Consider the following 14,129-nt stretch of genomic DNA (forward strand, 5'->3'; position numbering starts at 1 on the left):
TTTGTATTTAAAGCTTGTGAAGACTTTTAACATTGTCCTGAGGGCAGGACCGCCCGATGCCTCACCTGGGTGGCTTAGCTTAGGTTTCAATGGGACTTTTGCTTCCCCTCCGACCCCACTGCCCAGCTGGGGAGGCCTTCAGTGGCTGCTAACCCTGTCAGTTTCCAAGACATGGCTTGTCTGATATATGTATTTTCTCCCTTTGTCACTTTCATTTGTTCAGTCACTACCTTCATCAGTTTTGAAACCCTTCTTTTTCCTCTGTGGAGTAATGGATTCTATCTTATACTGACTCTTGTCCTTACCCAGGTCACACAGAGGCAACTTCTTGTCTGCCCTGTTACCCTGTAGTTACTGTCTCTATGTTTTCCGTGAGATTCTGATCGCAAACTGATTTGGGGGTGGGGGATTCTTGAACTATAACATGTGCACGAGTACACACACACACACACACACACACACACGCACACACATACATGCAGTTACTATATATAGTTATATATAGCTATATCCAACATGCTGCTTCCATTTGTATGTCCCTTCGCACACCTTCACTGTAACTGATTCATTACAAAAGAACAAGCCCTTGCATCCTTAAACAAGGCCTAGTCTTGCAGTAAGGCATACATTTTATTTAAGGCGCAAACAAAATTGCAGGTGACGGATTTGACGTTTTTACATCACAAATTTGTTTTATTTTTTTTCCTTTCTTCCTTTCCTCCCTTTACTTCCCATTTTTCATCTTGAACCAGTTGTATAAGTTACACTTGACTGGTGGTCAAAATAGCTGACTGAAATTGTTAGTGTTTTCAGAGCACATTTCCTCTCATCCTCTCTGAGAGAGGCTGCCAAATGGCTGTGTTCTCCAGACGCGAGATCATTCCGGTTAGCGCTCACCTTAATGATGTGGGGAGCGAAGGCATACTGACTTTCCCAAAATGAACAGCACACTCTCAGGAGAGAGTTCAGAGTTCTGGGCCATTTTCTTAACTAAAATGCTGATTCCATTAAACTGGTCGTTTCAGCGACTTTTGCTCTTCATATGAGGGAAGCGTGCCTCCTGCTGCTGCATAATGACTCTCCCTCTGATCCTGGGAGCCCCTCGGAAAGGGGGTTGTCACTTGCTGACTTGGCAGGCAGCCTCTGCTTCTTCCTCTTTCTTCCATGACTGCCCTCCTTCTGGGTCCCCCATGTACCCCGTTATATTGGCAGGATCTGCTGTTTCCATGGGTACAACCAGAGTCCCACTGCTTCTGAGACACAGCCTGTGAGATGCCAAGGACTCATCTGGCAGAGCCGGGAGACACGGCCTTTTCTTTGTATCCTGTGAATGGCACATCACCAAAACTGCCGTGTTCCAGATCCTCAAAACATGTGGTGAATCTGCTCATATCAGTTGGCCGAGGCACCAAACGGGGTGCCACCAACTGAGTGGCCCAAACACCAAACATTTATGATCTCAGTTCTGGAGGCCCAAGTCTAAAGACCAGAATTCTATCCTCCCAGGGCTTGTGTGGGGGACTTTGTCTATTCTCTTGTTTCCGTCCTCGTGGCTTCCTGGCAATCTTCATTACTCTTTGGCTTGCAGAGCACCACCCTGATGCCTACCCTGGTCTTCACCTGCGTTCAAATCCTCCTTCTGTATAAGGATACCAGTATAGCATCATCTCGACTCCATCTGCAACCAAATCAGTGCACCTTCTGAGCTACTGGGTTCTTTCACATCTCTTCTTGCTGTTGGAAGGGGCACAATTCACCCCACAACGACACTCTTCCTAGGCCCTTTGTAAGAAGTTGTTTACAAGATTGTCAATGGGCCTAAACTGACTCTCTTAGAGGAAACCAGTACTTAGGTACTAAGTATTGTCAAGGACTAGTGCACTCTGGTTTACATGGGGATTTACATAGAGTCTTTGGCAAGGATTTCAGGCCATGTTCCCATTGTTTCTGGAAGGTGGGGCTGCTCCTCGCCTTTTCCTCTTAGGAAGGGTGAGTGTTGTAAGGAGGCTGGGTTTTGAGCAAAGTAAGAGGTACCCTCTGTGCTCATCATCTGTCCTAGAAAGACAACTGCTACGGCGCTCTCACATCGCCCTTTTGAGTCTTCTGATTACTCGGTTTCCAGTTGGATTTCTAACCTACCTGAGCAGTGGGGGTAGAGTCACCAAACACAGAAAGGGCTGTTGGATCTTCTATTTGGACCAGACACTGGTTCAGCATTTCGAGGTTGTTCCCTGGACACATGCCTCGGGTCCCAGAGAGGCAAGATGGCGGCCCGAGATTTCTGCATTTAGTTAAATCCATCCTTCATAGTTCTTCACAAAGCCGAACTTAAGTCAGCAGAGATCTTTGTGTGCCACTGGTCCACTCCTTCTGCTTTTCCTTTCTGTTCTTAATTCATTAGACATTTCTTTCTTGTTTGTCCACTTATTCTACTGGGCCAGAGAACCTAGCCGTTGAGGCCAAGGGTATACGGTCTCTCCTTTGTGTTTGGAAACCTGGACTGTTGACTCAAACTTTAGCATACATGGAAAATCACTTTGGGGGCTTGTGAAGACACGGATTGGTAAGCTTTCTCTCAGGTTCTGGTTCAGTAGTCAGGATAAAGGCTAAAGCTCACATCTCTAGTGAGCTCCTAGTTGGTGCTGATGCTGCTGAACTAAGGGCCGCACGTTTGATACCCGCTGACTGAGAACTGTTGGTTTGGGGTACAGTGAGTGCACAATGTACATTTTGGGATGTGTGGTGATGGTGAGAAAAATGGTCTGTGATCCTGGGCGATCAGAAGGAGAAAACATGTGGTTGTGTATCTACTCCTTCTGCTTCTCCAGGGTGCTGAATACAATGTGGCCTTCTTTACTGAGAGCATTGTGGAAACTGCTACATCATCTCTCACACCTCTCTCAGACTTTCCACAATCACTCTTGAGACTTGTTAGGAGAGTAGATTCAGGGCTGGTGTTGTCATTTAAATGAGGAATCAATCCCTCAGAGGCCTATGTATTTAACAGTTGGTAGCACTGTTTGAAGAAGTAATGGAAGTTTTAGGACATGGGAGCCCTGCAGGAGAACCTAAGTCACTGAGGCAGGCTTTGTGAGTTTATAGACCCACCCCACTTCTAGTTCTCTCTCTCTCTTTCTCTCTTTCTCTCTTTCTCTTTCTCTCTCTCTCTCTCTCTCTCTCTCTCTCTCTCTCTTTCTCTGTCTCTCTCTCTGCTTCCTGGGTGCAGGGGAAACATGATCAGCCAAGTCCCTGCTCCTGCAGTCACACCATCTCTACCAGGTAGGCTCCTCTAGTCTCGGGATCTATCACCCCAAAACGCCTTTCCTCCTTAAATTGCTTCTGTCCTTAATATTTCATCATGCAATAGAAAACTACAGACAGGGTTAGTGTGGGAGCTGAGGCGGTAAATCCAGAGTTTCCCTAACTGCTATTTTGTGACAAGAATTTTCAGAACTCTGTTGTCTTACTGTCAAAGGGAGCTGGGAAGGCTGGCACTGTCTTTGACTCACACGGGTCTTGCCATGTAAATCCAGCCCCTCTAAGAGGACAGCTGTCATCTTAAATTTTTGCCATTCTAACACAATAAATCTTAAGTCATTTAAAACCATAAGCACAGAAAAAAAAAAAAAACAAATTAGTAGCTGTTGGGATGTTTTCATTTACTTATTTAAGTAAATGTCAATTAAATGTAAACAATACCTCCACCTCCCATGTAAGGCAGCTCTAGAACACTGCCTTTGTGTTACCAGAGGAGGTGACCCCTTCTAGCTTTAAGGGGAGCACAGTGGGATCATGAAGAAATTTGTAGTGAAAATAGCAAGGAAATAAACTTTCTCAGCCAGGTTCTGGGGACACAGTGCGGGAGCTCAGGGAGTGAGTGCTCTTGTCCATTCACCTTGACCGGCTGCCTGCGGGACACCAGGCTTCAGTCTGCAACAGAGAACAGGAAGATAGTCTGTCTGTCTGTCTGTCTATCTGTCTCTCTCTCTCTCTCTCTCTCTCTCTCTCTCTCTCACCAGGATCACAGGATCCCTGTTTGCACATCCTTAGTCTCATCGATAAAAGAATTTAAAACTGACTTATAGGAAACACAAGGACAATTTTATTAGAGTTTGAGGAAAAAGGAAACCTAACCGCAACCCCTCCCCCAAACCAACTAAACAACCCGGGCAGGCAAGCCAGAGGTCTCAGCAGCTGTCAGAAGCAGAGAGGAAGCAAGCAGGAAAATTCTGCCTTCTGAGTCAGATAGAGGTTGGTATAGCAGGCAGAATCAGCAGTGTAAGGCTGGGGGCAGAGATGTGTTGGTTCGGAGTCTTCAGGAAGAGCAGTGGGGGTGTTGGGGAGACAGAGCATACTTGGGGTGTCAAGGCAAGTGGGCCTAGGACTTTGGCCAGTGGGAGCTAGAGAGAGGGATAGAGAAAATAGTAAAATTCCTGAAGCCCCTCTGCTTCTCAGAAAGCTGGGAAAAGGAGAGGGTGAGGCACGTCAATCACAGCAGGCATGGAAATAACTACATTGTGTGGAGAAGCACGGACCTGATCTAGTAGATATGAAAAGAGAACAAGCTAATAGGAAGAGAAAGTGGAGGCAGGAAACCCGGGAGGGATGGAAACATCGCTTACACGTGATCTGAAGCCTTTTGGGATTTTTGAGTCATGAAAGTCACTCATTCAAATATTCAGTAATAAAAAGTAAAGAAAATCTTTCGTTGTGTTTGAGTTGAGTCCGTCAACATTTATGGGACTCCTTGCTGTGGTTTGAGTATGGGTTGCCCACTCCCCAGCTCAGGCAGGAGGTCAGTTCCCATTTGGGGATCTTAAGAGAGATGCGGTGTTTAGGAAAGAAGGCAATAGGAGCAGGTAAGGTCATGAGGGTGGATAATACAAAGTGAGTCCTAGAAGAACACTGCGAACAGGAGAGACATGTGTGTGCACACATTCTCTTGCCTTTTGTCATGTGATTCCTGTGACCCTGTGATACCTAGAGACTTTATCAGCAAGAATGACATCATTGAAATTCAGCCCCTGAATCTTGAACCTCCAAAATTATAAGCCCAACTAAACTTCTCTTCTTTATAGTTTATCCATGTGTCATTAGTAATAGAAATGGACCAATATGTTCTACTAGTCATTTGAAAAATGATGTTGTTTCTCTGCTGCAGAGGAAAGAGTATGGAACCAGTGGGCAACATGCTGACCGAATCATGGGGTTCTTGGAGTACAGTGGGGCTGGATTCGGAAGTCAGGAAGGGTCAACTGGTTCTCAAACGGGAGTCTTGGAAAGAAGGAGGCTGTCTGACTCATGAAGGGTAGAGGGGTTGGCAAGGACAGTGTGCTGGCAGTCTTACTTTCTGAAAGTTGAGTGGCTTCATCTTAACCTCAGGCAGTGGAGCAGGAGGTAGAATCCAAGGTCACATATGTATAGCGGGATCTTCCCTGAAGTTACACTCTTTGTTGCCTTGGCACATTCAATGATTGTTTTCTAAGATAATGACTGATAGAAAGAAATACAGCAAATTCAGTTGATTAGAAACAACTTAAAAGCTAATGGGGGGTGGGAGGAGCCATGAACAGGTGGCACTCTACTTTGCCAGGAATCTTCAATGACAGTTGGGATGTTAATTTGTTTTCAAAATGAAAGAGATGTGTAGAGCTTATTTGCATGCAAAAACACAGCACAGCATAGAAGATGGAGATATCACATAAAGAGATTCAGTTTGGGCTGGTCAGATGGAACACTTTTTATGGTCTTGACAGATGACTGTGCAGCCAAAATTTATACCAACTCATAGATTGTATTAACTTAGTGAGGTTTTCATGAAAGTTAAGAACTATGACTATCTGGAGGAAAAGGGCCACGTGATGTAACCAGCTTGCCTGCTCTGGTGGTTGATTTTGGGTGTCAGCTTGACTAGATTAAAGAGTGAAGTGGATGCTTTCTAATAAAACCAAAGCTATTGCCAGAGAAAAGGGTCAGTTCCCATTGACTAAGAGGGGGTATTTTTTGTTGTGCATGCATGTGTGTGTGTGCATGTGTGTGTTGTGTTTTGTCTGGTAACATATCACACAGTGAAATTGTCTGATGCTGCTTTTCTGTGAAGTTGTTTGTGGTAACTAGGAGAATTTCAAGGCCTAGTTAGTCAAGCTTGGTCAGCCCCTGAGGTGTCAGGGGTGGCTTTCATCTTTCTCAGTATACCTTCATTTAAAGCGAAAGGTCAAGGATGAAGACTGTATCTTCGGAATCCTCAGTGTGTGCATCTCTACTACTCTCTGTGCCATGCTTGCAATTAAGCAATGCGCCTGTTGGCTGGGGTTACTAAAAGTAAACTATTGTAATGACCCTCAGCTTCTCATGTTATCCCCCCACTTCTGTTTTAGCTGGATAACCTGCTGTGTGACTTCTGAGCTAAAGCAGCTACTACTATTTTGTCTGCTTATAGTTTTTACATGGGTTATAAGACCATATGTTTCCATATAGTTTTACCATATATTTTTTATTTATACAGGTTATATACATAGAGAAATCAACCTCAACTGGCCAGGAAACTCCTACTGGCTAGTTGACCCAATACCAGAGGCTGCAGTGTGGGCTGGCTGCTGGAGGACAGAATATATCAGTGGTCTTATCCATCACTGGACCCATGTGCTACAATATTGATCTGTTTGACACAATGTATATGCTCATGCAATAGTGGTTTGGTAGTTATGGGAAGATCTAATTGCTTTTTGCTTGAGTGTGAGGGCTGTCCCACAGGGGGCATTTTATGCCTGGAACTGAAACTCTGGTCAAAAGCTCATGTTTTGGAAGACCATAGGCCCTGGTAGGAAACCTGCTATTGGTATGGTCATATCAAACTGCCTTCGAAAATATGTGTTTATAATCACAGCGTTGTGTTCTCAACCTTGGTCAAAGGAGCTTCTTTTTTTTTTTGTTTTTTTGTTTTTTTTCGAGACAGGGTTTCTCTGTATAGCCCTGGCTGTCTTGGAACTCACTTTGTAGACCAGGATGGCCTCGAACTCAGAAATCTGCCTGCCTCTGCCTCCCGAGTGCTGGGATTAAAGGCGTGTGCCACCACGCCCGGCTGCTTCTTTTGTTCAGTGGGTAATGATTAACTCAGAGAATTAGCACTGTCAAAATGCCAAGAGTAAGTAACCATGAGGACTCATCTGTTGACAGCTCATCTATATCCACCTCCCTCATCCATGGTTCAGGGAATATCTCAGAAGAGTAGATGGAGTGACTGTGAGAACTGATGGATAGGGAGGAGAGCTGGACATGATATAGCTGTTGTCCACACCAACTTACAACAGATATAGTTACCCACACACAACTTGTATAATACCAAGCCAATAAACGTTCAACAGAATTCTTATTCCCTCACCGAGGAATTATACTGACAATAGATGGTTACTAAGAGAGGGAAACTGTCCTAGTTTGCTTTCTGTTGCTGTGATAGACACCACGAGCAACGTGAAGAGAAAAGGGTTTATTTGGCTTATAAGTCCCAATCATAGGCCATCACTGGAGGAAACCAAGGCAGAAACTCAAGAAAGGTGTAGACAGGAAATGAAGCACATACCACGGAGGAATGCTGCTTACTGGCTTGCTCCTCATGGCTTGCTCAGCATTCTTTCTTACACAATTCAGTACTACCTGCCCAGGGAGACATCTCCTATAGTAGGAGACATCTCCTGTAGTAGACTGGCTCCTCCCACACCAATCATCAATCATGGGTTACAAGACCATATGTTTCCATATAGTTTTATCATATATTTTTCATTTATACAGGTTATATACATAGAGAAATCAACCTCAACTGGCCAGGAAACTCCTACTGACTAGTTGACCCAATACCAGAGGCTCACAGATGTGCCCAGGGGTCAAACAGGTAGAGGCAGTTCCCTAGTTGAGGTTTCCTCTTCCCAGGTGATCACAGTATGTGTCAAGTTGACAAACTAACCAACATAGTCACTTTCCTTTGGGGACATGGTTACTAGTGGATCACTCATGTTTCAGTGGAGGTCCCTAGACTCACACATGTATGTCAGCACTACTAATTGGGCTGACGGTGTTACCAATAACAGAAAGGAGAACATGAGGTTGGGAGGGACGTGGAGTTGGAGTAGGGGCACTCTGTGGATTTAGAGGAAGGTGACGAAGATGGATATGATCACATTTATATGATTTTAAAGGAATAAATAAAAATATTAAAAATACAGTGATAGGGCAACAATGAACTTGAAACCTGTACTATGGTTGACAGCTCCAGACTATACTGTAAAATGAGGATTCTTAGGTCCTTCCATTTCTCAAGTAGTTTGGAAGGCTTGAGTACTGATGATGAGTAATTCTAATGCACAATTCAATAGTCTCAGATTGGCTAAGTGATGTCTAAGACTTCTATTGATTGTAGAACCCTTTTAGAGAATTTCTGATGCATGTCGAGAAGAACTCAGGTCCACTGGAGTGACAGAATTCAGACTGACAAAGTTTGTGCCCAGAAAATGAATGGCATATTGACTTTATCTGTGTCAAATGTCCTACATGGTTTCACCCAGGGGAGAAAGTGATGTAATAGAGAGAACAGAGATGTTGGAAGCCCTTGTTTCAGCCCTGGCTGTGCCCATTAAAGCCTAGGCTCACAACCTAAACATCAAGAAATGACCATAAGAAAAGTTCCCACAGCAACAGGAGACTGTGAGCAGGTCTTCCACAGACTAAGATGCTAAAGTGGACCCAGCTTACCAGACCTGAATGGGACAAGATTGACAAGTGGGTAGGCAATATAAAGGCCAGGGGGAAAACACACAGCATCACAGTGTACATTGCTACTATAATGTGGGCAGTTCTGGTCTGACAGGTTGTGTCATTGTGGCAAAATATCTGATGTAAACAACCTGTGGAAGAAGGAAGGGTTCGTTTTGGATCATGTTTCAGTCCAAGATGGGCCAGATCAACTGCTATGGACGCCAGGCAAGGGAAATGTCAAAGTGCTGGGCCCATGGGGCAGAGAAAGGACTTTGCTCACAGCAGCCAGGAGCAGAGAGTAAGGGGAAAGGTGGGAATATACCCTCAGACCTGCATTCTTCAGCTAGGATACACTTTGCATGCTTCTTCCAGCCTGGATACACCTTGCACACTCACATCTCCCCTACCCCAAATACTTCCTCCAGTTTCATTAAGGGATTAAGCTATTGGTTAAGGCAGAGCCCTCAGGGTTTAATCAGTGCCTAGAGGTGTGTTTTGGCTCCTAGTGAGCCTCTCAATCCAAGCAAGTCCATAGTGAAGATTAGCCAGCACATTAGACTCAAGAGATAAAACTCTTTGGCTTCTAACCCAAAGACAAAACAAAACAAACAAAAACCAAATCAAATAAAAACAAAAGCAACAGGTTCTCAATGGAGTTTACTTTGAGATTTAATGAGTCAAGATGCAAGCACAGACATCCATCTTGCCATATCAAACAGGCCATCAGCTTGAAGTGGCTCTTTGATATTTGGAACTATGTAGAGATGGGTTACACGCAGTACAACAAGTCTACAGTGTTCTCTGTTGCTAAATGTCCATAAACTGGGCTGATGATTCAGTCCTCAGGCACACAGAAAACTGTCATGTTTCCAAAGTTGTTCTTAAAACTAGAGTTGAGTATTTTCTCTGGTACTGAAATGAGGAAAAGAGAGGGGTCCAGAGAGAGCATTCAGGGGCCTTTGTTCTGAGAGAGCACACAGGGGTCTTTCTTTGTTCTGTCTGTCTTTGAAAACTGCCAGTCAAAGGTAAGACTTTCCCTGCAGTGACTTGTGTTTCTGCTATTCAGAGTGTGATACAACAGGGTGGTAGCATGAAGACCCCTGCAGTCACTGGACCTGCATTTGAACGATTCCCAGGTGACTTGTGTGTGCACGAACATTTGAATAGCGCTTTCCTTGGAAGTGGTTAGCAAATCTATTTCTTAGATGGCATGAGACCACACCTATGACAATAGGCAAGGTAAGGGGATATCCTTACTGCCATGGGTTTAGTTGAAAAGTCTTTGTGAATTAAGCAGCTTAGAGATATAGGGACCTGTCAACTTGTGGTCCATAAAAGCTATTATGAGGCTTATTGGGGCTCTCAAATATACTTTTTCATTGAGAGAGACTAGAACACAGCAGATCTGTCTACCAGGAAGACATATATAGCTGACATCCTTGACAGGTTTTTAATGTTAATGGAGAGATTTCAAAAATAATTTAAGCAAACAAGCAAACAAACCCAAGTCATCTCACTGTTGTGTTCCTAGTGAAGGACTCTGTGTGTGTGTGTGTGTGTGTGTGTGCGTGCGTGCGTGCGTGTGTGTGTGTGTGCGCGCGTGCATGCGTGTGTGAGAGTGTGTGTGTGCGTGAGTGTGTGTGAGTGTACGTGCGCATGTGTGAGTGTGTGTGTGTGTGTGTGTGTGTGTGTAGTATGAGGATATCATTAGCTTCTGAGGTCAGAAACAATATTTTCTGTTTCTTCTGCATCATGTTAAAATTCCTGGCAGACTGGTTTTCTCATTGAGCGAGCGCTCGATAAATGTCAGAGACGGTGATTTGCACCACACTCGTAATATTTTTAATGTGATTCATTCTGACGAACACTCTACTTCTTATGCTAGCGCTCATATACCTCGAAACCAAATGGTCTGCTGCCGAGTGCACAGAATCCTGGGCTCTGGCTAAGTGTGATTGGATATTGATTTCTGAGTCCCATGAACATTAGCAATGCAGAAACTGTTGGGTACTGGATCGTTACAAACCGTGGCGCTGACACCGGCAGACGTCCAACAGTCACAGTTCGTGGTAGAATTCTGGAGAGGCTATAAAACCCAGACTATGAGTTTGACTCTTACATGTGTGTGGCCTTGACCCGCTCCTCCATACACTAACTCTGTCTTGCCCTAACCACCTTTTTTCCACACATACTCTTTTAGTCCCAAAGGAAACTCTCCACCCAGTGGTGGAGAGAAATATTTAGTTTATCTTGATTGCTGGGAAAAATTTCCAAGTCAGGCACATGAAGCAAGGGATGTCTGTGGTGAGGGTGATGCCAAGGAACTGTGGGTAATTAAAACAAAACAAAACAAAACCTTGAGTAAGTCATGAGTGAATAAGAAGGGCACATTCACATAGTCAGACATTGGGGATAAATTGAAATGGCCATAAGCACTTTTTTTCCCTCCAAAATTTGTCCTTTTAGTTAGAGTCTCTGTCCTCTCTCCTTGAATCTGGGCTGCTGCTGTATCTGCAGAGATCAAAGGAATATGGTGCAAGTGGTGTTTGCCAAAGACTGTAGCTTCTACTTTCTACTGTGACCTTTTCCCTCAGAATCTGTCATATGGAGAAATTACATATGTCCTATGGTTGGCTGCCCTGGCTGAGTTTCCAGAAGATAGCAAGAATTAACTGGACAACTGGATGTGCCATCTTGGATGTCCAACCTGAAACGCAAAAGACATGATGAAATGTAACCTTGCGGTTGTTTATCCATCAATCATTGCTTTTGCTCTGAAACAAACACACAAAGAAACAAGCCAACAAAAGGTTTTCAATGACAGTAGCCACTGTCTGAGCACAAATGTAGAGGAGAATTTGGGAACCTTGGGCAGTAGACTAGGTACCTCATAGACCATAAGAGGAAGCAGTGCATTGAAAGTATTTTAAGTCTCTTTCCTTTGGGGTGGATTCTTATTTAGTAATGGGTAACTGTTCCCCACTAAGAGTCCCCATTAAGGTCATGTGATAGCTATGAATAGTCATTCTTAATCTCACAGCAGCTAGCAAGACTCCATGCTCCATGCCATCAGCAAACCCGTGTGATCTCATAAAGGTGTACACTTTGAAAGGCATCTTCTTTAAAAATAATGTTTGAAAATGGCAAACCTGGAGAGGATGTGGGGAAGAGGGAACCTATTGGTTCATTCGCTACTGGTGAGATCGCAAACCTGTGAGATCGGCTACTCTGCAAATCAGAGTGGAGAATCCCCCAAAAGTCGTAAATCTGCAGTGTGATGAGCTCTACCACTGCTCATCACATCCCTAAAGGACTCGGCATCCTCTTCTGCAGATGTGTACTTGCTCAGTCACGCTCGTTGCTGCTCTCCTCACTCTAGCGAGGACACAGGAGTAACCTGTATTGCTCAGGTTTGAGCTGCTTGAATAAAACACTGGGACCACAAGCAGCTTCGAGAAGGACGGGCTTATTTTACGTTTCCACATCACAGTCCATTCTTGAAGGAAGTGGGGCAGGAACTAATGCATAAACCATGGGAAGACACTGCTTACTCCTCATGGCTTGTTAAGCCTGCCTTCTTATACAATAACCCAAGACCACCTGCCCAGAGGTGGCACCGTCCACAATGAACTGGCCACTCATGAACCAGTCACTAATTAACCGGGGACATTGTCTCAATTGGGATTCCCTCTTCCCACATGGCTCTAGCTCTTGTACCAGGTTGACTTAAAACTAGCCAGCCCAACTGAGCCTTTGCCAACTTGATACACAAACACATCACTATTCAACTAAAAACTTTCTTTTTCATTCATTCCCAAGGTCCCATATTAATATTACAATAGAGAACATAGATACCCTTAGAAGTCCCATAGTCGTTAGAACTTCAAACACTCTGAAAGTTTAATTTCTTTAAAATATCTCAAACATCATTCAAAGTTCAAAGTTTCTGTAAAATTTCAAGGTCTTTCAGTTGTAGGCTCCTGAAAAAAAAAATTAAAAAAAAAAAAAAGAAAGAAAGAAAAACTAAATGCTTGTTACTCCAGGAACCAGGGCAGTCACAGTTCAAATAAAGCAAAACCAAACCTGAACAACTCCAGCAGAATAAATAACTCAATGTCCAATGACTGGGATCCACTCATGATCTTCTGGGCTCCAAAAGGCTTGGGCAGTTGAACTTTGATTGTACCATACATAGCGGGGGTGCGGTGTGTGTGTGTGTGTGTGTGTGTGTGTGTGTGTGGCTTATGCCAAGTTTTGGTACTAAAACTCAAGGATATAAATTCTGAATTTCTGCATATGACTATATCTTAGCTCCAGATTCCCAGCCCTGGCTGCACAGCAGACTCACCTGAGGAGCCTTCACAAATAAAATGGACTATTCCCTGGTCTTACTACAGATTAATTAAATAAAAATGGCTGAGGTCAGTGACTTCACATTGGTATTTTAAAAATTCTCTGGTGATTTACAGGCACAGTGAAGGCTAAGAAGCCTATCCAGTGGTTTTATTGGCTCTTATTGTGTCTGGGAGCAGAGGATTCTATTTCCTAATGGGATGTGTGCCTAGCCTTGTTGGTTTAAGGCACAGTTCAAATATATGTATAAAATTGGATCTCAGTAAATATTTATGAGTTGGATAGAAAGAAACACAAATGAATTCTGAGAAAGCCATTCTGCTTTTTCCTAGCTTCTCTTTGGACACTGGCTTAGCTTTTTGTGTGTAATTGTGGTGGTGGGTTCTCAATTTACAGTTCTCCATTAAAACCCTCCTTCCACCATGACTTGGCACAGCTGTCCTGGATGTTTCCCCTTCTGATCTCTTTCTGGTATTTTCTTTCTTGTTTATCTGAACCATCATTAGAAAGGGCTCAAATGTTTTTCTATTTTGAAGGCAGCGCTGGTCACCAGAGTGCAGAATGATGCTTTACAGCGCGCTGTGGAATAAAAACACTGAGAATACCGAGAAGGAAAGGCTGCACACTTCTTTGCCTACTGACAAAGATGTAGGTATTTTCTCATCTAATATGATAAATATTCCAAAAACAAGCTGTGATCCATGGAGCCCCACAGCACTCTTGGCAGAGTTTCCGTGGCATCTATGCTGAGACCACATTTGATGTAATTCATATCTAGCAAAAGAGCCGGTGGGTAACTCTTTAGGGTTTTAGGGCCTTCACTGAAATGCTACTAACTGTGACTTTTCAGTAATTTGAGGACTGACTTCTGAGAGATCCATCAATTCGGTCATTTCCTGTTCTTTTGCATGCAGTGTCCTGCTTTTTCTTTCTTTCTTTTTTTTTTTTTCTTTTTTAACATGTTCGTTATTCTTTTTCCTTTGAAACACAAAAAGCCCCACCACCCACCCCCTCTTTAGAAATCAGAA

This window comes from Mus musculus, chromosome 6 (assembly GCF_000001635.26).
Source record: "Mus musculus strain C57BL/6J chromosome 6, GRCm38.p6 C57BL/6J".
In the NCBI taxonomy this organism is placed as follows: Eukaryota; Metazoa; Chordata; class Mammalia; order Rodentia; family Muridae; genus Mus; species Mus musculus.